The 27,041-nt window shown below is 37.4% G+C and overlaps 1 long non-coding RNA gene across 1 annotated transcript in view; it reads right to left on the bottom strand.

Moving 5' to 3' along the window:
- Positions 1 to 1,427: 1,427 nt before the first annotated feature.
- The window catches only part of LOC109277932 (uncharacterized), a 195,248-nt gene continuing 169,634 nt past the window's right edge, over positions 1,428 to 27,041 (bottom strand). Inside the window, exons 4-5 of the long non-coding RNA XR_002085403.2 lie at positions 4,746 to 4,802; positions 1,428 to 2,573 (exon numbers count right to left, since the gene is read on the bottom strand). This is a non-coding gene — a long non-coding RNA (uncharacterized LOC109277932). The remainder of the gene's footprint in view (positions 2,574 to 4,745; positions 4,803 to 27,041) is intronic.

The raw sequence follows: 27,041 nt of genomic DNA, 5'->3' as shown, positions 1-27,041 counted from the left end.
GATTTTTTCAGAATTCTGTGTTGAGAATCAGCGCACTGAGTATAATTCTAAATCCTTATGGAGTCTTGGTCTGTGCCTTTTGGAGCTAGCTTTTGATTAAATATCCACATTCCATTTACCAAAGGAAATAGTGCATAGAAGATACGTGTACATCAGTGGAAAGACAAGTCTGCCTTCTTGTGGAATGGCTAGTTTTTAACGGGCAGGAGAACCCTGGATTTGTCAGGAGAAATATTATGCCCTTTTGGGCAGGATGTTAACCTGGAGACAAAGTTATTCACACTAGGAAGTACGCTCATTATTTTAAAAGTAGTTCTTTAGCTAATGGAAAAAGCAAGTCATGGAAACCTTAGATTTTTCTTATCTCTTTGACATGATACGTGTGTCTCTTAATTATCTATGGAAACCAATTCAACACATCACTGTGTCATCACATTTTATTATCTCTGAAAAGATACTGGAAAAATTTCTACCCTATAACATTGCTAAATTAAAATGTTTTAAAGGTTAATTGTTAAATCACTGCAGGGGGAGGGAGGACATTTCAAAAGGTTGAGTTTCCAGACTAAATAACGGGTCTTTATCCTATCTAAAACCATTTGCTTAAGGTGGTTTTGGGTTTGCTTTATAGAAGGTTTGGTAAGTACTTACTTACAATGGTGGCGGTGCAGAATGACATAATGGAAACATCACTGGTTTGGAGTTAGAAGACAGATTCAAATCGTAGCTTGGACATTGTCTAGTTTCATTATTTTGACCAAGCTTTTTATGTATATATATATATATATATATATATATATATATATATATATAGATAGATAGATATATATATATATCTTTTCGGAGTAACAATTTCTTCATCTGTAAAATGGGAATATCACTTACTTAGACCTGTTTAAAGTATGAAATAAACATATGTGTGTTCCTCACCAAGTACAAAACCTGATACAAAGTAGGGTTCAATAAACATTATTGTTAGAAACTTGCTAGGGGATGAAGTACATGATTCTGGGTGAGAGAGCGGGAGAATAGATGTACAAAGTGGTAGTTTGAAATAACCCACATACTTGGGCCCAATGAGTCTCCTTTCCTTAGGACAGGAGGTAGAATATGCAGAGCATGAAGTGGGCACCAGGCTATAGAGCAAGGGCTTTGGAATCAGGCACTCTTTGGCTGGAATCCCAACGTTTTCACTTCCTAGGTGTGTGGCTACTGGTTGTTGTTTACATTTTGAGCCTCCATTTCCTCTTTTAATAAGAAGATGGTGATGGGTCCTTAATAGGGCTTGTTGTGAAGATGTAACAGGATAATACATTTGCAACTCATTTGTTGCTATCCCTGGGTGGAGCTGTTGTTTCCCCCCCAGCGTGCCAACTTTGAAGCAGAACTTGGCTGCTTACATTAACTAGAAAGGAACCACTCCAAAACACTAGTGAACAATGTGTATTTTACTAAATACATTGAGGGAAAGTTAGAAGTGGGCGTTCATACAGCACAGGATATATACCATTTCAAGCTGAAACTTGGAATTAGCTATCTCTTGCCAAGTAGGCAGGACTGCTAATTGTAGCACTATATCAATATATCCCTTCTTCCTTTTAGCAACAGAAGCTTCCAGGTTTTAGCTGAGAACATGGAAACCCAGCTAGAGATGACATATTTTAGTTTCTCTTCATTCAGGTGTTACCAAGTAACCAAGTCAGGCCCATGGGGTATGAACAATGATGCTTCCAATTGTCCTGTCATCTTCTCAGAGTTAAAGCTGCTTGTCTTGCACTCTTTTCCATTTCCTGTGGTTTAAAGAATACTGACAAACATCTTTAGAAGTTTAGAAGTTCCCAACTATTTATCTTTGAACTATTAAATGCTAGCAAAATATGCCATCTCATTTAAGCCACTACATCTTGAGTTCTATTTGTTAGAGCAGCCCTCTGATCATACACAGACCAGTTCTCACTTTCAAATCTCTTCTCTCCTTGTCCTCCAGGGCCTGGTTTTACAGGTTTGTCTCTCTCTTCCCGCACCTAATGCTCCCATCTCACCCCCTTTTACTCCCTTTATCATGCAGCTCAATTTAACTCTTATCCATTTCCTCCAAACATCACTCCTCAGGAATCATTCTTTTCAGTCCACAAGGAAGCCTCCAGTCACTGAGGTGTATCTTCTTTAGAAGGTAGAAGAGAATTATAAATTACAAATAGCTTTTTCCCATGTTACACATGGAAAACACTTCACAGACTATGTAACTACCATGTAACAAGTGCTCAATGATGGGTTCCTCCATTTTCCATTTAGCCCTGTGCCTTCTCCAGGAGTTGACATTAGTTCTGGAAAAAACTGGAAAGATCTAATGATCTACTTCTACTGTGGTACTGTACCTCTGCTGTAGATCAAAATCGAGCCATGTGAAAGATTCCAATTAGCGATAACCTGAGCCAGGTTTACACACTTTAAGAATGCTTTGGATGAAAGAGAATCTTCTTGGTGAATCCCAAACATGATTGTTAATCCAAAGGTTAAAAATATGTAGATTCTGGGGTCCCAATACTGGAAAGTCTGACTTTATGAGTTTGCTGTAGGGTCAGGAAGTCAGCATGTTAGCATATATCTCAGGTAATTTTGATGCAGTTATTTAGCTGGTGCATGAACTGACTAAAATCTTGGATATTATGCGTCTAAGATTTGGCAAAAAGCAGGTTAAGGGGAGACAAATGTCAGGTAATGCTCATTTCCACTACTTTCCCCCCTAACTCTCACCTCCCCTGGTAACACCAGAAAGATTAAACTAATAATTCAGCCATGGGATAAGGAGCCTTAAAGGTTTCCAACTACATCAAACCATGGGTCAGATTGCACTCTCAAGTTCAGCCATGTATGGCCAAGGACGATAATGGGCTTTGATGCTTACACATCCAAGTAAGCATCACAATTTGGCTTGGTATACACATAGAAATTGCCAATGAAAGACAAAGGGAGAATAACAGGAAATGGGAACACATCTGTTTGGAAGCCCAGCTACCTGATATGTTAGCTTTGGCAACCCTTGTACACTTTGTCCTGCCAGTGAAGCTACCGTCAGGGAAATTGAAACACTGACCTCATATGGCTGGGATCGGCACCAGTAATGCCTCTATACATATTAGGCCTTCAAAACAGTTCCGGAGGTTGATCTGGGGCTCAACTTGGCAGCCCTAAACCACACAGATCATTACCTATAATGGGAATTATGTATGTTTATTATTGAGCTGATTTCTTTTGAAAATGTTCATGGCTTAGAGCTGTAAAACTCACATACAGAAAATAAATTCAACGTTTCAATTAAAAGCGGCAACTTCCAAACAGAAAAATATGTGATAGAGTTCCAGAGTCCTAACATGCTGCTGCAAACGCTGAAGGTCGGAAGAATATATTAGGAGGGAAAGTGCGGGGGCATCAGAGGCAACGAAACAGCCTTTGGAAGCTTTCTCTTCCATTCTCTGAAAAGAGTTGGGTATCCAACAAGTCGCGTCCCATTGCTGACCATCCCCCACCCTGCCCCAAGGGATCATAGGAGGCGGAGCTGTAAACTGCAGAGCCCATGTTTAGAGGACCTTCAGTACAGGACCAGAGCCATGGGATTTTATCTTCTTTGTATATTTTAGTTTTAAGGAACACCAAGAGGCACCATTTATAATGTAAAAAGTCTGGGGTTTCATTACATTTAACTTCATGAAAGAGTTTGTACAACCTTCTGGTGCTACTTTTGGGCATAGCTGTGAGTACTGAGCTGGCAGGTGAACAAGAGCTATTAATAAAAAGGCTCATCCTCTAGATTAGCACATTGGATTATGTGATTTGTCAAGTTGTCAGACATGAAGAAGAAATTATTTGGTCTTGTTTTGACAGAAATATGCTCAAGCATTTTGGATTACCTTCCAGGCCCTAAGTGTTCAGAGAATCTCAACACCTCTTGATTCAGTGGATCAAGAGACCTGTGTCATTTCAAATTACGCTGTCATCTCTTTTTGTGAAAATTTGTTTATGTTCTACATGTCTGGTGACCATTTCTCTGGACGACTGTCTAATAAAGACCTTCTCATCTTTATCTTGTTGCTCTTCTTTCCCTGCACTCTCTCACCCAGAATCATGTACCTCATGCCCTAGCAAGTTTCTAACAATAATGTTTATTGAACCCTACTTTGTATCAGGTTTTGTACTTGGTGAGGCATATCACATATGTTTATTTCATACTTTAAACACGTCTAAGTAAGTGATATTATTCCCATTTTACAGATGAAGAAATTGTTACTCTAAAAAGATATGTGTGTGTATATATATATATATATATATATATATATATATATATATATGACTTGGTCAAAATAATGAAACTAGACAATGTCCAAGCTACGATTTGAATCTATGTCTTCTAACTCCAAACCAGTGATGTTTCCATTATGTCATTCTGCTCTGCCACCATTGTAAGTAAGTACTTGGAATTTAAGCATATACACTTACGCACTTATGCACATATGCACTTATGAATTCCAGTGCATACATTATGCAGTCTAAATTCAACTTGGTAGAATGTTGTTTGATTAAAAGATTAGAATACACAGACCATAGACTATGGGACTAAAATCAAGTCTTTTTGTTTTATATCAACTAAGGAGTTTCAGGGATAAGAACCCCAGGTGGTCTGAACCTCATAGAGCATGCTCAGTTGCTCAGGGGACAATGATGCAAAATAAAGGACATTTTCTTACCTTTGGAAACAGGCACCTATGCTGACGTGGTCTTGGAAATCCATGTTATGATGGAGCCTGTCAGGTAAAATAGTATTAGTTCCTGTTATAAATATATTTTGATAGAAAAAGAAATAAATTTAGTTATAAACTTACTATTGAGCTCTTGGTCTGACTCCTAAAAGTTATGTGAATTCGGCAAATCTCAATCTCCCTATACTACTGTGTAGTTACCTATAAAATGGGCATTATAACACTAGGCAGGCCAACACTCCCATCCATGTAATGCTAGATTATACACTCTGGATTAGGGGCCGCTTCTGTGCGCCTTAAAGAGTACTTGGCACAATAGGAAGGTCCATTCTTTATTGAACTCATGAAGCTAAAATATGCTAATGGGTATGAAAGTAACTTGGAAACTATAAAAGGAATTGAAATAATTATTTTTCTTAAAAAATAAACATTTGATTTTAGAACAGTTTTAGATTTTAAAAATTTGAAGGTTATATATAGGTTTCCCAGTTTCTCCTATTGTTAGCATTTTACATCAGTGTGGTGCATTTGTCACAATTAATTAACCAATATCAATACATGGTTATTAACTAAAGGCCATACCTGATTCATATTTTCTTAGTTTTTATGTAATATCCTTTTTCTTGTTCCTTGTTCTAGGATCTCATCCATAGTACCACATGACATGTAGCCATCTTTAGGTTCCTTTTGACAGTGAAAATTTCTCAGACTTTGCTTGTTTTTGATAACCAGGAAGTACTGGTTGAGTAATTTGTAGACTGTCTCTCCACTGGAATTTTTTATGACTAGATTGGGGTTATGTGTTTTTGGGGGAGGAAGACCACAGAGTTAAAAGACCATGTTCACCACATCATATCAAAGGTACACCCTATCAGTATGCCTTATCCTTGTTGGTGTTAACTTTGATCACCTGGCTGATGTAGTCTTCACAAGGTTTCACCACTGTAAAGTTAGTTTTTTTTTAAATCCCTTTCCATACTATATTCTTTATGCTTATAGCGATGTCTCTGGTACTTTGTCTCACAGGATCCCCCTTAGGATCTCTTGTAGGGCTGGTTTAGTGGTGACAAATTCCTTCAGTTTTTGTTTGTTTGGGAAGACCTTTATCTCTCCTTCTATTCTAAATGACAGACTTGCTGGATAAAGGATTCTTGGCTGCATATTTTTTCTGTTCATCACATTGAAGATCTCCTGCCATTCCTTTCTGGCCTGCCAAGTTTCAGTAGAGAGATCGGTCACGAGTCTTATAGGTCTCCCTTTATATGTTAGAGCACGTTTATCTCTAGCTGCTTTCAGAATTTTCTCTTTATCCTTGTATTTTGCCAGTTTCACTATGATAGGTCGTGCAGAAGATCGATTCATGTTACGTCTGAAGGGAGTTCTCTGTGTCTCTTAGATTTCAATGCCTTTTTCCTTACCAGATCCAGGAAGTTCTCAGCTATTATTTCTTCAAGTACATGTTCAGCACCTTTCCCTCTCTCTTCCTCCTCTGGAATACCAATAATGCATAGATTATATCTCTTTAGTGCATCACTTAGTTCTCTAATTTTCCCCTCATACTCCTGGATTTTTTTATCTCTCTTTCGCTCAGCTTCTTCTTTTTCCATTTTATCTTCTAGTTCACCTATTCTCTCCTCTGCCTCTTCAATCCGAGCCGTGGTTGTCTCCATTTTATTTTGCAACTCGTTGATAGCATTTTTTAGCTCCTCCTGGCTGTTCCTTAGTCCCTTGATCTCTGTAGCAAGAGATTCTCTGCTGTCCTTTATGCTGTTTTCAAGCCCAGGGATTAATTTTATGACTATTATTCTAAATTCACTTTCTGTTATATTGTTTAAATCGTTTTTGATCAGTTCATTAGCTGTCGTTATTTCCTGGAGGTTTTTTTGAGGGGAATTCTTCCGTTTCGTCATTTTGGATAGTCCCTGGAGTGGTGCAGAACTGCAGGGCACTTCCCCTGTGCTGTCTTGAATAACTCGCGTTGATGGGCGGGCCGCAGTCCAACCTGATGTCTGCCCCCAGCCCACCGCTGGGGCCACAGTCAGACTGGTTCGTGCCTTCTCTTTCCCTCTCCTAGGGGCGGGATTCACTGTGGGGTGGCGTGGCCCATATGGGCTATTTGCACACTGCCAGGCTTGTGGTGCTGGGGATCTGGGTATTAGCTGGGGTGGATCGGCAAGGTGCACAGGGGCGGGAGGGGCAGGCTCAGCTCACTTTTCCTTCGGAGATCGTCTTCGAGAGGGGCCCTGCGCACCAGGAGGGAGTCAGACCTGCCGGAGGGATGGATCTGCAGAAGCACAGCTTTGGGTGTTTGCGCGGTGCAAGCAAGTTCCCTGGCAGGAATCAGTTCCCTTTGGGATTTTGGCTGGAGGATGGGCAAGGGAGATGGCGCTGGTGAGTGCCTTTGTTCCCCGCCAAGCTGAGCTCTGTCCTCTGGGGCTCAACAACTCTCCCTCCCGTTGTCCTCCAGCCCTCCTGTTCTCCGAGCAGAGCTGTTAGCTTATAACCTTCCAGATGTTAAGTCCCGCTTGCTGTCAGAACACACCCCGTCTGGCCCCTCCACTTTTGCAAGCCAGACTCGGGGGCTCTGCTTGGCCGGCGGGCTGCCCCTCCACCCCGGCTCACTCCTGCCAGTCTGTGGAGCGCGCACCGCCTCTCCGCCCTTCCTACCCTCTTCCGTGGGCCTCTCGTCTGTGCTTGGCTCCGGAGACTCTGTTCTGCTAATCTTCTGGCAGTTTTCTGGGTTATTTAGGCAGGTGTAGGAGGAATCTAAGTGATCAGCAGGACGCGCGGTGAGCCCAGCGTCCTCCTACGCCGCCATCTTCCCAGGATCCCCTCCATACTATATTCTTTAAAAGGAAGTCACCCATACTTAAGCCACCTATACTTAGGTAGTGGGGTATTATGTTCCATCTCCTTGAGGGTGGAGATGGAACATAATTTATTTGGAATTCTTTTTCATGGGAGATTTGGCAATTCTCCCCACTTGTTTAATTATTCAATCATTTATTTATATTCATATGGATCATGGATATTTCTTTTATACTTTGGGCTATGATTCAGTATTATTTTATTTTGTTGCGCAAATGTAATTATTAATTTTACTATTGATAGTAACCAAGGAGAATCCATAGTGGACTAGTATTCTGCTGAATTCTATTCTGTAGTTGGAAAGGTGATTGTGAGGTTCAGGACTTATGTCTATTTTGCTCACCTCTGTACTCTCAGAGCCTGACTTTTGGCTCATGTTATGTGCCTTATAAATATTTTCTGAATTAATATCTGAAATACAGTATTGAGTTATAACTGCCATTGATTATAGAGATGATGGGTAAACAGATTTGTTGTTGCAGGACTTCTATCCAGGATCACAAATGTTTGATAGCCATGGAAACAACTTGCAAATTTATCACTGGACTCTAGAATGTCCTTTTCCACCCACACCACACTATACCATAATCACAGCTGGAGCACAAAATGCCACTCTTCAAAGAGCTCCCACCATGGGTATCATAGAGAAACATCACATGTACTATTGAGAAGGCACATGTATCCCATGAAATTCTCTGTCAACATAAAATGGCCATGATGGTTTCCCCCCGCCAGGCTCTGAAATACAGTACAATCACAAGGCTGAAATAGCAAGCACTTTGTGACAAGAAAGAAAAACCCTGCTTCTTATCTGACTTCAAATCTCCCTTCATTTATCAACTGCAAGCACTCAGTTTGAGTTTGGAGTGGGAGCCTTTGACTACGTACCCTGTCATGTTCAGTTAGAGAATGAATCTTGAAATTCCAACAGGTGCCAGCCATAGTGGCACAGGCATTAAGTTGAGTCCATCCCTCTGTTGGTACTACACAGTGGATATTTGTCCAAAACTAGGGGCAAGTCCAAGCACTGGCTTTGATTTATAGCATCTGGCAGTTTCTACTGCTGGGATCTTGGCCAAAGCCAAGTTCTCTCCCTCTGTCTGTCTTTATACAACTCATTTCTCAGTTAATATTTTGAAGTATTCTTCATGAATCCCAAAATATGCCTTTTGGAATTTCACCATGATCCTCCCAACATCTGTTATGCATTTACTTCTAAATCAATATTTTGCCAAATTCTAGCTCCTTCTGGATCAGTAAAATATGGAATTGAATTCTAGTTCTGTTATGAACTAGGCCAGTCATGAAAGCTCTCTGAGTCAATTTCCTTATCAGTATGGCAAGTAAAATAATGCCTACTTGAATAAGATGGTATTGTGAAGGTTAGAAATTAGTTAATAAAAGTACTAGCTCATTACAGAAGCTAATTAAACAGTAAACATTTGTTTATTTGAAGGTGCAGAGGGAACTCTTTTCATAATATAAATGCAATAACACACTAATAAAAAAAAAACAAGTGGGAAATGTATTAGGAAATGATTCTTCAGGCGTTATTCGTATCCCTCATTGATGGGAGGTTGAACAGGTCATTGTGCTGATGTGGCCAGTTTATATTTTCTTGTTTGAACATTATTTTATTATCATGTCTGAGAATAGTCCAATTAATGAATTCTTTGGGATAGAAGAAAGTTGAAGGAGTTAAGACCAGGAACTAGACTCTTCCCCAAGTATAGGTCAACAATGAGAACAATGGATTTAGTTTTGGATTCCACCTTAATCCTGGTTAAGTAGAATCAGGTAGTGGAAGCAGCAGGGACAGAGAAGGAGCCAGAAAACCAAATCTGAAAATCAAGAAAATGTAAGAGAATATAAAATATAAGGGAAGGAGTAAGGCAGACTCAAAAACCAAATCTAATGGTTATGGGAACTGATCAGGTAACTATGAGCAGATCTGGGATCTTGAATAAGAAGAATTGATCAAGGATTTGTTTCAATTCTAGTCAGTTTCTTAAAGAAGTTATAATTTTTTTAAATTTCTTTTTATATTTATTTATTTTTGAGAAACAGAATGAGACAAAGTGTGAGTGGGGGAGGGGCAGAGAGAGAAGGAGACACAGAATCTGAAGCAGGCTCCAGGCTCTGAGCTGTCAGCACAGAGCCTGATGCGGGGCTTGAACCACGAACTGTGAGATCATGACCTGAGCCGAAGTCAGACGCTCAACTGACTAAGCCACCCAGGCGCCCCAAAGAAGTTATAATTTTTAAGGGTGCATATTATCATGATTTCCTTTTTCCACACCATTGCATCTGCAAACCCATTCTGTTGGCTTGTTTTTTCCTTCGTACTGAATGAGGTTTTAGATACATTTCATAGCTTCTGCACACATTCTAAACAGTGACATGAAAAGTCTTAATTTTTAAGACCATAAACTATCCAATTTAACCTAATGTTATCACTACAGACCCTCCTTCAATTTAACACTTCTATACTCTATCCCAACCCATACGCTGGACTTGACCCAAGCTAGTGCAGGAGAGAGCATGGCTAGCCACTTCTCCACCTTTCCCCAAAACTGCCTGGCTGCTTTTTCTCCCCATTTATAATTCTGCATCCAAGGTTAGAGGGGAAGGGCAAGGGCTGTAGCATGGAGGGAGGGAGTATGTGATGGGTACAGTTTTGCCCATCACAGTTGCATCTCTGGGACATTAGACACCTAAACATTCTTTATTGATTGGTGTTTTGTGGGTATTTAGATTTGTTTTCCTCCCCCTATAGAAAAGTCCACCCAGGAGTTCCCTTGACATAGGCAATTGCTCTGCTGGTCGACTGCTCTGCACCTTAGCTGGGATGAGCACAACTCCTCAAGGAGTTTGCAGGAGTTAAGTCCATAGAAGCTTCTTTGTTGGAGTGTAGACAGCTCCAGAAAGCCCATTTTAGTGCAGATTGGGTATCCCTGATCAGCCTTCTACCTTTAGGCTTTGACTTTTCTAAGAACTGTGACTAAATTTTAAATGGGCTCCTTCGCAGGGCTTTTCAAGGGCAGCGGTAAGTCTGTCAACAATCTTGCAGCTCTCCTCTAAAGAAATAATCCCTGCAGAGCTTCAAACCAACTTCACCCCACCCATCTTCTTTATATAACCTGGAGATAAGCAATGGGCCAAGCATCACAAAATTGGAGTCAGAGTTTCTTGGCAGGTTATACATAGATGATATGGTGCCTATTGCTTATGGCCTTTGGAACTTGACCAACATTCCAAGACCACAAAAAGTCATATCTAACTGGTGATTACACAATAAGAAGCTTCTCTAAAACATTTTCCTGTGGTGCTGCTGTCTTAGCTTCTATCCTTGCATTTCCTTAGGAGAATCTTGAATGTTTCTGACAGTTTCTCATGCACAGGGTAATTTCTTCTTCGCAGAAGTCATTGCATAAAAGTCTTCTGTGTTTATCATTCATCTAATAAACTGTACGCCTTATTTCCTGAGTTATCTAGTATAAACACTTTAAATCTCTGTGTGTCAAGTGTTTTCAAACTTTTTGAAGACATAATACCTAATCCTTTGGATTGTTATGAAAATTTGAATGAAACCCTGTTAGTTCAGTACTGACCACAGCGCCTTGTCTATAGAAAGCACTCGGTAAAAGATGGTTGAAAAAAGTTGTCTTTGGGGCACCTGACTGACTCAGTCAAAAGAGCATATGACTCTTGATCTCAGGGTGATGAGTTCAAGTCTCATGTTGGGTATAGAGTTTAATTAAAAACAAACAAAAAAAAGATCAAAAAAGTCTTTGTGTGATGGATCAGCCTGTTTGATGGAAGGCTCTTTTTGTGAAGTTCTGGGAAGTAAAGCAGGGTTCATTCTGTATACTGGAGGTTTTGGTTCAAGAATACCCTTCTGTAGCAGGGCAGAAGCAAGGTCATATTGATATATGCATGGCCCAGACAGAATGTTTTGGTGAAAAAGGAAAATAAACCAGAGATATTTTGACAGAGCAGTCTGTTTTACGTATATACAGTTTTTGAAGGACCAAATCTTGTCTCTTTATTTATGATGAAGTGAAACCGTGATAATAAGTGCTGTAAATCTGCCTTTTGGGATATAGTAAGAAATTATCCTGGTCAAACATTGTCTGTGTGAAATGCATCTGAGTTGAGAGACAGAAAAAAGCTCCAGTGTTCATACCTTGAAAACAGTTGTACTACCAACTATAAATTTTTTCAGTCTCTATCTCATCTTTAAGAATATTCTATGAGATTTTTCTAAATATCCTGCCAAGTTTCACAGATAATATTTCTGGAAAGGTGCCACCTATAAACTCTATCATCCTAATTAATAGTCATGAATGTGGTTTATTTAACAAGCTCCATTTTAGGAAAGCCACCTGCCCAATAGTTCTCTGTATCCTCTTATCTACTACCAATAGGGATATTTAAAGTAACCTAGCATGGACTTCCAATTTTTTTTTTAAGAATCCAATTCCTAGCACTTAATGTTTTTACTATTTTTTGAGGTAGTAGTCTAAATATATGGAAACCACTTGCATATAAGAATGGTCTAAAAGAACATTTATTAGCCCTGAAGAAATGTTTAGGCACCCACCTGTGACCCAGTTTAGGAGAAATTATGTGGCTAAAAGATTCAAACAGGGCTGATGAATTCAACTCAATTCTTTGAGAGCAGAAACGCTGACTGGGTTTGGTTTAACGTATATTATTGTAATCAAGACAAAAGCATTACCAGAGTAAAACTGGTCCCAAATATTTTTTAATGGACATATTTTGAGTTCCTGCTTTCCTGTTGATGAAAGGGAATTTCCAACACTGTTTCCCATTAAGAAATTCCCTAATTTTTATAATTTATAAATAAATTTATAAATAAAATTTATAATAATATAAATAGTAATAATGTAAAAAGAATTGTCCCTGTCATTAGGGTTTCCTTTTTACAACCCTGTTCCAACAGGGACAATTGTGGGACTGAATTCACATCTAAATGTGTATGTGGTTCAGGCTTTCAAGTAACTATTGCAACACTAGCTTATTCTATAATATGGTTAAATTATTCAAAACCAAGTTATTCAAAACTTGCAAGTTATTCAAAACCAAATAGTTAAGACATTCTATGTTTTTCAGTATTTTCTTTTTACATTATCTCTCTTTTATGAGAGGCTCAGAGACCTAGAAGATACAGAGTCTGGAAGAAAGTAACTCTTTGCTCCCTCTCTCAAGCCTCCCCATAATATTTAGTATATAAACATGTCTAGTATAGGGACAAGTGCTTAAAAATATCTTTGGAATCTTAAAATAGGAAAGAAGTCAAAAAACATAAAGGCTAAGAGAAGTAGAAGTTGAGAGAGGGATTCTCATCTACCTTGTCTGTGTGATGGACACATAGAAGGGTGAGTTGCAGGGTGGATGGCTGGATGGATCTGCTTTTCCACATATGCTCAAGTCTATTTCAACAGGTCAGGTAACACTTAGGATGCACCCTCTTCCAAAGAGCCTGAACATATCTGCCCTACTTTATCAGAAGACAAGAGGAACAAAACTGTCCTTGGGAAAAAAACAAAGACCTTTTTGTGTTTGAAGTCCAATTTGGCTGCTGAGTGATTATGTGAGCTGAGAAAAATCCCTCAGTATCTTCAAACTTCAATTTATCCAATATAAAATGGGTGCTTTAATACATACTAAACAGAGGTTTTGCTAAAATTCAGTAAGATAATGTATAATCCAACTTTTCAGACAAAGAACATTTGGACACATTACTTGTTATTTTCCTCACTTCATGGCAGGTTTCTTTAATAAAAAAGATACAGTGTAAGTTTCAAAGATGGGGATGTCTAGATTCAATATCCATCAAATATATTAGAAGCATCTTAACCATCAGCAGGCCAGGCTCTGATATCTCTTATGCAAATCTGGCTGCCTCAAAAGAAGTTCATCCAGACCCAAAGGCTATTCAATAGTCAAATAAATCCATTCAGTCAAGAACTATGTGTTGGATGACTGCTCTGTGCTAGACACTACGCTGAGTTCTGTGCATATAATTTTTGCCTGAGCAAAGGTAAACTGACATACAGGATGACTTTAATTAAGACAAGTAGCTCCAGAATTAGAGCTATAGCTGCAGTTCCAAACTAAACATGTGATACAGCCATGTATATAAACATAGGAATGGTGGGGACTAAGCCACACCAGAGAGCTCAAATCTATCCTAAAGACAGTCACATTCAAATTAATTAGAAAGAAACTGTACTTCCCAAAGAAAATATGGCAGGCTGAATTTGTCCTGGTAGTTCTGAGTTTATGGTTCTGTTACATGGCCAGTTATAGAGATTAGATTTATAGCAAAAACCAGGAATGGGATAAGCTTTATATTCTCCTTAGAACTTTTTTTAATGTTTATTTATTTTTGGAGAAAAAGAGACAGCATGAGCGGGGGTGGGGGAGGTGGGCAGAGAGAGAGAGAGGGAGACACAGAATCTGAGGCAGGCTCCAGGCTCTGAGTTGTCAGCACAGAGCTCAGAGAGGGACTTGAACCCACAGACTGTGAGATCATGACCTGTGTTGAAGTCAGATGCTTAACTGACTGAACCACCCAGGCACCCCATATGTCCTGCTTTATGTGATATGGAAACAAAGAAATCCTAAGAAATTGAGAAATAGCTGTCTTCCAGATAACACATAGTGAACTAATTGATTTATTTGTTTCAGAATAATGTTCTTATTCTGCCACGTGATACTCTACAAATCTGGTCCAAAAATCTTTTGATTTTCTTCTCTAACAGTTTCTCATCTATGCTATTCTGGCCAAATGACTCTACTCATTATCCCTGTATGTGTTTTGCACTTTCCCACTTATGTGTCCTTGCTTCACCTGGACCGATTTTCCCACATTTTATCAAACCCAAATACTTTCCCCCTTTTAGGACTAAATCAAGTGTACTCTTTGCTTCAACTAAACCGACATTTTGTACATAATAGTTCTCTTTCGTGATATATATTCTTTCCTTGTTGCAGACAACAGAATCCACTCCAACTGGCTTAAAGAGAAAGAGATTTATTAAGTGGTACAGAACATCTCAGTTGCTGGAACAGTAGGAGGAGCAGCCTATAGGCTGGTGGTCAGTTCCCAGAAGACCACAGTACTCGCTTGGTACAGGAACTATTGCTACAACCCATCCCACACCCTTACTACTTCTCCTGCCACTTCAGCCATCAGAATGAATAGTTAGAACCTCACTTATTTTTTCCATAGCTTACTTTTGAGCCAAAGTTTTATACCAGCATATCTGATTGGCTGAGCACATATCACACATTTGCACCTTAAAGACTAGTAGGTGTGGGAAATTAGGTGTTCATTATATTGAGATTCACAGTGTGGGGAACTTTGAAAATTTGGGGCAGGTAATCAAAAGATTTGGGTAAGCCCAGAGTGACACATGTCCATTGAATTTGGACTCTCTTTTACTCTAGATTTTGGCTCTGCTTGTATTCATTCATTCATTCAGTAAGGAAGTATTTTTATGAACTATGATATACCTTGTATTATGTTGTCTCTAGAAATCATTATCCTTAAGAAGCATACAGTTAGGAAACCCATAGAACTGTACAACACAAAGAATGAATCCTAATGTAAACTATGGACTTTAGTTAAAAAATAATGTATCAATATTGATTCATCAATTATAATAAATGTACCACATGAATGCAATATGTTTATTATAGGGGAAACTGAGGGTAAGAAAGGGGTGAGGGAATACAAGGAAATATCTATACTTTCTGCCCAATTTTTCTTTAAATCTAAAATTTCTCTAAAAATAAAGTCAGGGTGCCTGGGTCGCTCAGTTCATTGAGCATGTGACTTTGGCTCAGGTCATGATCTCATGGTTTGTGACTTTGAGCCCCACACTGGGTTCACTGCTATAAGTGGAGAGCCTGCTTTGGATCCTCTGTCCCCCTCTCTGTGCCCCTCCCTTGCTTTCACTCTCTCTCTCTCTCTCAAAAATAAACAAAACATTTAAAAATAAATCAATTAATAAAAAAGAAGCTTACAATCTAGAAGGTTGGAAAAACAATAAAGCAACAGTTAAAATATATGGAAAATAGTGTTATAGGACAGAGAAGAGAGTTTAAGTCATATTTTAAGGAGATTTGTCGTAGGAGTAATGGAAAAGTGAGGAAAGGTTTCTGAAAGAAGTTAACACTTGGTTGTAAACTGCAAATGGGAGGGAGCACAGAGAAGGAAATTAAAGAGATTGGTGTGTGCAAATGGAGGATGTCTGAAAGTGCAGGACAAGAGAGAAACTGAAATTAGCTGAGCATGGCTGCAGTAAAGAGAGTGATGAGAGGGTCATATAAGATCAGACTGGAGACACCCAATGGGGTCCGGGCCATAAGGGCCTTAGATGCAAAGCCTCAGAGGTTTGGACATTGTCTTATCTCCACAACAGTGTCTGCTTTTGGAAAATGTTTATCCTCAGAATCCAGCATAGCACCAAGCATATAGTGCTCTATTCATTGATGATTTGCAAATGCCATTACTTCTTCCATATCTATTGACCTTCTACTTAGGGAAGGGCTTTCTCTTTTCCTCCATTTATTTATTTATTGGTTTATTTCCTTTTATCAGTATGGGCTCATGGATTCTTATTTTATTCAATGGGTTATAATCTGTTATTATAATGAATTATTTTGATGCTCTAATTGTCCCAGATTTGACAAATAGTAGCCTCTTCAAACTGGCATCTGCATCCTTCAACATGTCTCCATCATTCTTTGAGGACTTCCTTATTTTTTGGCAAGACAAAGTGTTCTGGATTAAAGAAAATAAAGAAACATGACAATTGAATGCAAAATGAATCCTGGCTTAGTTCCTGGACCAGAAAAGAAAGGTTTTCTATAAAAGTTATTACCAGAACAAATGGCCAAATTTGATTAGGGCTATAAATTAAATTATAGTTTTGTATCACAGTTAATTTCTTCATTGTTAACTGAGAACATATTCTTATTTAAGGAAAATACACACTGCTGTGTTTAGGGGTAAATGGGGATCAGATCTGTGACCTACTCTCAAATGTTATTTAGGAAAAAATAACAATAGTAGTTGTATATATATGCATATTTACGTACATATGTAACATATTAAATATTATATATACATGAGAGAGATTGATAAAACAAATGTGGTAAAATTTCATCATTTGGGAAATCTTGGATATGGATATATGGAATTTTTTATACTGCTTTTGCTATTTTTCTGTAATTCTAAATTGTGTTAAAACACAAAATTTAAGAAAGTAAGCAAACAAACAAAAATATGTTGCTTTTCTAGGGAGCATAAATTGTCTGGAAAGAAAAGGGGAGAAAAGAATCCAAGAAGGGAAGCTATTGTAGGCATCTGAGGAGAAGTGGCCATGACATGGACCAGACAATGGAAGCAGTGGATATATCGGGTTGTAAACAGACTCCAGATACAAATTAGAGGTAGAATTGTCAGGACTTGACTATGAGCTGTAGGGAGGATGAGAAAAGGGACACTTTATAGGAGGGTGCCTGGGTTTGGGGCTTTAGTAATTTGATGAACAGTAGTGTCATTTACAGATATAAGAACCTAAAGAGGGAAATTTTGCAGCAAAGGTGAAATCAAGAACTTTTATTTGGACATAAAAATTTGAGATGGGTATTAGTCATCGAAGTGGAGATATATGACATACGTGAGCAACTCAGTGGAGAATTTTGTGCTGGAATAAAACTTACGGGAGTAGCCGGAATAAAGGTGGTATTTAAGGGGTGCCTGGGTGGCTCAGTCAGTTTAGCATCCGACTTTGGCTCAGGTCATGATGTCACGGTTCCTGACTTCAAGCCCTGCATCAGGCTCTGTGCTGACAGCTCAGAGCCTGGAGCCTGTTTCAGATTTCTATATCTCCCTCTCTCTGCCCCTCCCCCACCACGCTCTGTCTCTCTCTGCCTCTGAAAAATAAAGAAACGTATTAATTTAAAAAAAGATGTTATTTAAAACCATAGAACTAGATGAAATTACCTACAAAGTGCGTGTTAAGGGAGAAGACAGTTTTGAGGAACTACCATATTTCAGAGTGGAAACATAGGACCTCCCATGTCATTTATGGGGCTCAGTGCAAAATAGAATTGCAGAGCCCTTTGTTCAAAAATTATTGAAAACTTCAAGATGGTTACAACAGAGCATTAAACCGAGTTGGAGGCCCATCTAAGGGGGGGCGGACGGGCAGCCTAGTATGACTGCCCAGGTTGCACATTTATGAAACCAGTCCTGTACACAAAGAAGGAAGTTCCAGTAAAGGATATATAAAAAGGAGCATTCAGAAAGGTGAATCTCTGACCTCATAGAAGCCAGGTTAAGAGAATTTTCAAGAAGAAAGGATGTTAGCTATTTTGAAAATGTTTAAGTAGTTTCAACAGAAGTAAGAGAAATCTCTGTGAACTTGACTACATGTTTTACTGGACAAAAGTCACTTATGAATATTGGACAGAAAGACCAATAGAATAAAGCAAAGGTAAAGAAGCAGAGAGAGTGAGTGTAATTTATCTGTTTGAGGAAGGTTTGCTCTGAAGAAAAGCAGAGAGGTTAAGTGATAGATGGAGGGGAACTTGAGTTTTTAAAGTGAGAAATGGAAGAATTTGTAGGCTGATGAATATAATCCAGTAAAAAAAAAAAAAAGACAGAGTGGTAAGAGAAGGAAACATCTGTTTAATTGGATGCCATCTTTAGCAGTTTCTCTGACTGCTTGGATACAGGCACAGATGAGGTTTTTGGGAAATTCTCCATGGCACTATTGTGTCTCTGCACAGATTGTGAGCAGAAGCACTGACTATCTTTTCAGGGACATTTGTGTAGTGAAAGGGCTTGGAAAATAGAAATAATAGACTCTCTCCCTCCAGAATAAAAGGCTGGCATGCTTACTCTCCAGCATAATAAAGATAATGTCTTTAATATATTGGGCATGTTTCCTGCCAATTACACCTGATTCAGGTTCTGTACGATTAGGGCTCCTCTTCTGTAATGCAGCCCACTGAATGTACAGGTGTCACCCAAACCTCGCTGTGTCACCCTGTGGGAACTAGGGCTCAGGGAACCAGAGGAAAAATGCCGATGCTCTGGCTACCACTACTGCGGAGTAATAAAACTCTTGTCTCTGATTCAGTAGGCTGTGTCTTCTGCCAGCATCCATGAAATAGTGGCAGGTTGGCTTGTTAACTTGCAAGTAGTAAAAATAATTAGACACTTTACAATTCTTGACAATGAGCTCCAAAGGAAGCAAGAGGCCACATAGTTGAATAGTTTAATACCTGAAGAGAGGGATTAAAATCCTGGGATTATAGACTCTAACCTGGAAAAAACAGGCAAGTGATGGGGCACCTGGGTGGTTTAGTTGGTTGAGCATCTGACTCTCGATTTTGGTTCAGGTCATGATCCCCGGGTTGTGGGATCAGGCTCCATGTCAGGCTCCACACTAAGCACGGGGCCTGCTTAAGACTCTCTCTCTCTCCCTCTGCCCCTTTCCCACATGCACTCTTCCTCTCTCTTTCTATAAACAAACAAGCAAGCAAATAAATAAGCAACAGGCAAGTGAGGTGAAATATGGTGATGAATAGCAAATCTGTGTGTGAGGGAGTGTGTGTGTCTGTGTGTGTTGGGGGCAGGTAGATGTTGCAGAACTTCGTTAGTTGGAAGAATTATTTGGCTGTATCATCTTAGGTAGGGATAATACATCATAAGTTCAATTCAGAGTGTGGAATACTTGAAATCAGTATTTCAGAGGTGGCATAGTTGCTGGAGGCAAGAAGGTCTGGATAAGTGGCTCAGGTTGAGTGAATAAAAGTTTGGGGAATGTTTCTGAGAATGTCTCAGAGCAAGGAAGGTATTCAGGCTTTGATACTAAATACTTACCATGCTAAGTCCCTAGACAATTTCTCTTTGCCACAGCTTTTTTAAAAAATATAACTTATTGTCATGTTAGCTAACATACAGTGGATACAGTGTGATCTTGGCTTTGAGAGTAGATTCCTGTGATTCATCACTTACATACAACACCCAGCGCTCATCCCAGCAAGTGTCCTCCCCAATGCCCATCACCCATTTCCCCTTCCTCCTGCCCCCTGCTCCACATCAACCCATAGCACTTAAAGAAGTTTGGTGGAAGTGGTCAGGGTGAATGTCTACTTGTTCTCTTTGACCGCACCCCCCTGTGATTCTTAGTCCTCATCTGTGCCCAACACTATCATTTGGGCTCCTTTGCCTTCAGCCTTCTTTTGGAGACAATGAAAAGCACTCACTAAAGTTTGGAAGACAGGAGAAGGGAAAGGATTTGGTTGTTTCCCTCCTCCATTTCCTCCTTGGTTTTGCTGTGGTTCTGCTTGTGACTACATCTCTCCCAAATTACAGTTTCTGTCAATCAGACCCGCTTCCATGACCTCCGCTCTAGCACCTTTTCCTCATTTGTCCCTTCAGGCTTGTGAGCCATAAATGCTTCCAAAAATTGCTAGTTACTATGCACCTCAAAATCACAGGTTGGTTCCCTTAATCTTGCCACACCTCAATAAACAGCTTCTCCATTAGAAAGCCTCTTCCAAGTTCCGAGTTCCCAGCTGTGCCATCTGTTACATGCTGGGACCCCAAGTGATGCAATGTTATTGGGCAGGGAGTTGGTGTCACAAGGTGGGGTACACAGAGAACATTCTTACTGAAAATAGAAGAGACAGCTGTTCTCTCACCCAGCTGTGATAGGGTGTTTTATCTGCCAGGTTTTGGTGTCAAGGTTATGGCTAATTTAATACAAATACATTAGAAAGTCTTCATGTTTTCCTAGGAACTTGAGTATCATATGAATTTTATCATGAAAAGTATTTATTCTTTGGAAATTTGAAAGAAGTAATTGATTCAAGTATCTGGACTGAGTATTTTTTGGAAGTAATTTTAGAAATGTTTTAAAATTTATGTTATTGTTATTGTCTTCTGTTTTTCAATTTCATTGTGAGAATTTGACATTTATATTTTTCTTTCAAAAATGTCCATTTAAATAGAGATGGTCAAGTATGTAAGCATGTGCTGTATATAGCTCTCATTCAACACACTCATCAGACATTTATTGATTGGATTTTATGTTCCAGGTACTTCTCTAATTTAAGATATCCATATCTAGATTTTTCCTCTTCTCATTGGATTTCTTTCAGTTATATTTGATTATATATACCTATTTTGTTCAATGTTTCTAGAAATTAATTCTTGAATTTATTAATCTATTTGAGGAAATTTTGCTTCATCTGCTTTTATATTAATGTATTCATATACTATCTTTATGATTTCCATATTCTTACTTTTTAAATTTGTATTCTATTTCTTAATTTTCAAATGAGCACAATTTTCACTTACTGTTGTAAAATTTTTAACTTTTTTCTGTTTCCAAAATTAAAAATAGCTGTCATATAAAATTAAAAACAAGGTTAACATTAAGTACTTCCAATGAAATGAAAGTTAATATTTTAGTATATATCCTTCAATATTTTTTTCTGTCCGTATGTGTCAATATTTGGGGGGTTTTTTTTTGTTTTAATTTTTTGCAAAATTCAGAGAAGGCTATATATATGCAAAGATTTATAATTTGTGTTTTTTCACTTATAGTAGAATGAAAACAGGTCTTTATACTGTTGAATATTATTCCAAAATTTATTTTTAATGCATGCTTACTCAAACACTTCATATGTCAATTCTTATCCTTTATTGTTAAAAAGTTATAGTAATTCCCAAACTCAGGTATTATAAATACAATTTCCATAAAGATCACTGTCATTTTCATAGTTGGCATGTATATACTTGATCCATATTAACAAATTACACTCTCACAGAAAGTACATAAAAGTGCCCATTCTACCCACCCTCAAGAAGATCTTTTTTTTTTTTAAGATTGTTATTTTTTAAGTAATCTCTATGCCCAACATGGGGCTCAAACTCACAACCCTTAGATCAAGAGTCACATGCTTTACTGCCTGAGCCAGCCAGATGTCCCTATTTTTTAAAACTATTTAGTTATAATTTTTTTGTTTGAGTATCGCCGATACACAATGTTACATTAGTTTCAGGTGTACAACTGCATGATTTGAAAAGTTTATACCTTATACTATGCTTACCACAAGTGTAGCTACAATTTGTCCCATTACATCACCATTATAATATTGACTGTATTCCTTATGCTGTGATTTTTATTCCTAAGATTTATTCATTCCTTAACTGGAGGCCTATGTCACCCTCTCCCCTTCACCCATTTGGCCCAATTCTCCACCCTCCTCTGCCTCTGGCAACCATAAGTTTGTTCTCTGTATTTATAGGTCTCATTCTTTTTGTGTGTTTATCCATTTGTTTTGTTTTGTTTTCCTTTTCTTAGATTCCATTTATGAGTGGACTCATATGGTACATGTCTTTCTCAGTATGAATTATTTCACTTAGCATAATACTCTCCAGGTCTGCCCATGTTGCCTCAAATGGCAAGACCTCATCCTTTTCTTTTTTTTTTGGCTGCGTAATATTTCCATACATGTATATACTACGTCTTCCTTATCTATTCATCTATCAATGGACAGTTGGGTTGCTTCCATTATCTCAGCTATTTTAAATAATGCTGTAATAAACATAGGGGGCGTATATCTTTTCAAATCAATGTTTTCATTTTCTTTGGGTAAATACCCAGCAGTGGAATTATTGGATCTATTTTTAATTTTTTGAGGAAACGCTGTACCTGTTTTCTATAGTGGCTGCACCAGTTTACAGTCCCACCAACAGTGCATAAAGCTTCCTTTCTCTTCACATCCTCACCAACACTTGTTATTTCTTGTCATTTTGATTTTAGCCATTCTACCTGGTATAAGATGATATCTCATTGTGGTTTTGACTTAACGTTTCCCAGATGCTTAGTGATGTTCAGCATCTTTTCATGTGTCTGTATGTCTTCTTTGGAAAAATATCTATTCAGGTCCTCTGTGCATTGTTTAATTGAGCTGTTAATTCTTTTGATGTTGAGTTGTATAAGTTCTTTATTTTTTTGGATGTTAACCCCTTAATGGATATATCATTTGCAAATATCTTCTCCCATTAAGTAGGTTGTCTTTTTGTTTTGTTAATGATTTCCTTCATTGTGCAAAAGATTTTTATTTTGATGCAGTCCCAATAGTTTGATTTTGATTTTGTTTTCCTTGCCTGAAAAGACATATCTAGAAAAATGCCAATAGCATTTTTTTTAACAGGACTAAAACAAATAATTCTAAAATTTTTATGGAACCACAGAAGACCTCAAAGCAATCTTAAGAACAACAAAGCCAGATTTCAATATATACTACAAAGCTGTAGTAATCAAAACAGTATGGTACTGCCCCAAAAGTAGACACATATATCAATGAAACAGAATAGAGACTCCAGAAATAAATCTATGATTACATAGTCAATTACTCTATGACAAAAGAGGCAAGAATATACAATGGGGAAAAGACAGTCTCTTCAATAACTGGCACTGGAAAAATTTGACAGCTGCATGTAAAAGAATGAAATTGGACCACTTTCTAATACCACACACAAAAATAAACTAAAAATGGATTAAAGACCTAAATGTGAAACCTGAAACCATAAAAATCCTGAAAGAGAGCACAGGTAATTAATTTCTCTGACATTGGCCTTAGCAACATTTTCATAGATAGAGTTTAGCGCTTTTTGGTTATTAGTAAAGCTGAACATGGCTTCAAGTTTAATATCTGCTCATATTTCTTCTTCTTTGAATTATGTTCATATGTTGTGCCCATTTTCTCTCTTAATGTTAGTGTAGAAGATTAATTATTTGTCCCCTATATATTGGAAATATTTTTTTCTCAAGTTATGATTTTGCTGTTTTATGTTGCTTTAAATATTGAAGTTTTATGGAATTTTTACAAAACACTTTTTTTGTGTAGACATATCAAATTTTATCAAAACTTATTTATTTATTTATTTATTTATTTATTTATTCTTATGCTTAACAAAATTTTTTCTCCACAGAGATCAGACATATAATTTCTTTTTGTTTTCCTCATTCATCATGATTTTTTACATGTATGTGTATATCTATAAACATATACATAATTATCTCTCTCTCTCTCTCTCTCTCTCTCTCTCTATATATATATATATATATATATATCCTTCTTGGCTCTGTTGCTTTGGAGAACACTAATACATGTGGTAAAAGTCATGAGGAGGGACGCCTGGGTGGCTCAGTCTGTTGAGCGTCCAGCTTCGGCTCAGGTCATGATCTCACTGTTTGTGAGTTCGAGCCCTGCGCCGGGCTCTGTGGTGACAGCTCAGAGCCTGGAGCCTGTTTCAGATTCTGTGTCTCCCTCTCTCTCTGCTCCTCCCCTGCTCGTGCTTTGTCTCTGTCTCTGTCTCTCTCTCTCAAAAATAAATAAACATTAAAAAAAAAGTCATGAGGATGTTCTCTTCTGCTTTTTTTTTAAAAAAAAATCTATTGCATAATCTTAAACACTAAGATCTCCAATCTATCTTGAATTAATATAACATTTTGTCTTTTTAAACTACATATAAAATTTGTAAATATTCAAAAGATATAACTGAGAGCATCTTTGTATGATTTGTAATCTTAGTAAGTATCTAAAATGCTTCACCATTAAAACCTGGTTTTGTCTATCTTCTTGAAAGAATATTTTTATAAATTCTATTATGGGAGTATCACTGGATTATAAAATTACTGAATTGTTTTTGAGATATTCAATTTTACAAAGTGACATTTTAGCCTTTACTGAAATTATATCATTGGTCTCATGATTCTCACTTGCCTATTTCTATAATAAATTATGCTAATAAATTTCTCAAATTTAAATTAGCATTAATTTCTTGATGTATAATTTTCATTATATTGTTCTGCTAAATCTAATTTTAAGATTCTGATTTAACCTTTATTCATATGTAAGATTGCCTAGTGAAAATTTTTAAATTAAGGATATATCCTATTATTCACAAAAAGAGGAAAAGAAAGCCTAAATTCACATAATTAGATTTTTCTTCTTTAAAAATCTATTAATTTAAAGCCATAGATTCTATCCTGAACATTGCTTTAGCCAGAGTCCATACTATTTCTTTTTTATGAAATTTCCATTAGTGACATCTAAATGATCTATAATAGATTGATCCAAGAATAATTTGGAATAGTGTTTTAAATTTTTTTATGCAACCATTTATAATACATTTAAACTTTATTGTTTTGTGATTATAGGATGTGCTTTGTACATATTTTACTTTTGAAATTAAGGTTACCTTTATGACCTAATGTATGGTTAATTATTGTAACTACCATGGTTTTGTTAGGAAAGAATATACGGTTTTTATGTGGCAATGTTAGCTATTAGGTCAATTTCATTATTCATAGAATTCTTAATTATATTACTAGTCTATCAATAGTTACTTGTCTACTTAATCAGTTAAAACCTAAGAAAATATATGAAGTTTAATGTGTTTGTATCATAAAAATTTCTCCTTATATTTCATCAAGTATTGATATGAATCTGTATACATATACATTCACACATGTATTCAAGCAGTTTTAATGCTTAGTATGGAAATTTATGAATGTATAGAAAAGTATAGAGATAGATGTGACAAATTTGAATTACCTTCCGCTGAGCTTCAACAATTATCAATACATGAATAATCTTATTTTATTTATCCACTCCTATACCTGATTATCATCCCATATCATCCACTTGCATACCTGATTATTTTGAAGCAAATCCAATCAATCATCTGTAAATACTTTAATGTCTATTTCTAAAAGATAACTCTTTATTAAATGTAATATGATATCATTATTATGTCAAAGATAAATAATTGTTCAATATCATTAAATAATCACATGCACTTGTTTCATAGTTTTTTTTTTAAAGTGTATTAGCATCTAAGTAAGAGCATATATGGACTTAATATGTCTAGTAAGTCTCTTTTGAGCTATTAATTTGTAACTTTTTTCTTACAAATTTTTTTAGGTAAAATAGTTCTATAGAGTTTCCCACATTTGGGGTTTTAGTGATTGCACTTCTGTGGTGTCCCAGTGTCACTTAAATATATTCCTCTGTCCCTTATATTTTCTGCAGATTGGTAATTAGATCCAGAGCTCCTGGTCAGATTGAGCTGTTTGTTTGACAAGATCTCTTTACTGTGGTGGTGTATGTTTCCATCATTTATCATTTTAACATTTTCTTGTTTCTCCTTTTGTTGTGCTCTCAGCCATCAGGGCTTGTTCTAAAATCCATTAATCATTAGTACTGGTAAAACTGTAATATTCAAATTCTATTACCCATTTCTTTATTAGTTGGAATAGTTCTATAAAGACAAACTTCCTTTATCAACTGTTTGATTATTCTTTAGGTCCAGATTATATAAGACGGTAGAGTGTATACTTGAGTCTGTTCTTTTCAATAAAAGAACAGACAGGCAAGGCACCCTATCAAGGTCATTGTTGAGGACAACTGGAAAATATAGACCACTTCTCAGAATTGGTGTCAGAAAAACAGAAGGCAGTAGTACTTAGCATTTGTCCATTAATTCTAATCACCCTTTGGTGGAAGGCTGTCCTAAGGGATGTTAACTCCCTCAAGTTTCTGAGCTATGCATGAACAAGAGGCAGAAAGCAACAACACATTGCAAGCTTGAGAAAGTGGCTCTCAACATAATGTGAGACATAAACCCACAGGGGATTGTCCTTCCAGTGCACTTGAAGCTTCACGCAGAGGTGTGTTCATGAGAGTGTGAGGTAGAGCATCAAAGGCAGTTACATACTTGGTATCTTAGCATCTTTCCAAAGTGACAAGTGTGAGTTTGTGTGCATGTGTGTGTGAGCTATCAAGAACCCATAGATTTAAGCATATTTATGTTTTTAATGGATTGCATTCATTTTTTAATTGATGCTCAATTATCCTTTATATGGCTAGCAGGAATCGCTTCACGTTGGCTCCTGTGTCTTTTTGACATGACCCTAGTAGTGGTGGATAGCATCATTGATATGTAGCATGGTGAGATATTGCAGGCTTATTATAAGTACTTCTGCATGAGACTTAGTATCAGTCATTTCTCAAAGGATCCCTGGTTTCTTTTAATGAGAAATGGTCATTTAAAGATATGTTAGGATCCCATTGCTACTACACCAATTACGTCTTCTAGGCCTTTATGGTAAACAGATCTAGGAAATAGGTTTGCATCATTAAAAGAAAATAATCTTTTGAAGCGCACAATACCGTATCATTAACTATAGGCTCTATGTTGTACAAGAGATCTCTATAATTTATTCAGCTAGCATTCTGAAACTTTGTACCAATAGGGCAAATTGCATTAAGGGGTCTTACCAC

Source organism: Panthera pardus, unplaced genomic scaffold (genome assembly GCF_024362965.1).
Source record: "Panthera pardus isolate Hobbes unplaced genomic scaffold, ASM2436296v1 HiC_scaffold_7, whole genome shotgun sequence".
In the NCBI taxonomy this organism is placed as follows: domain Eukaryota; kingdom Metazoa; phylum Chordata; class Mammalia; order Carnivora; family Felidae; genus Panthera; species Panthera pardus.
The sequence above is the reverse complement of the archived record's forward strand: the minus strand, read 5'-3'. Positions and strand labels throughout refer to the sequence as shown.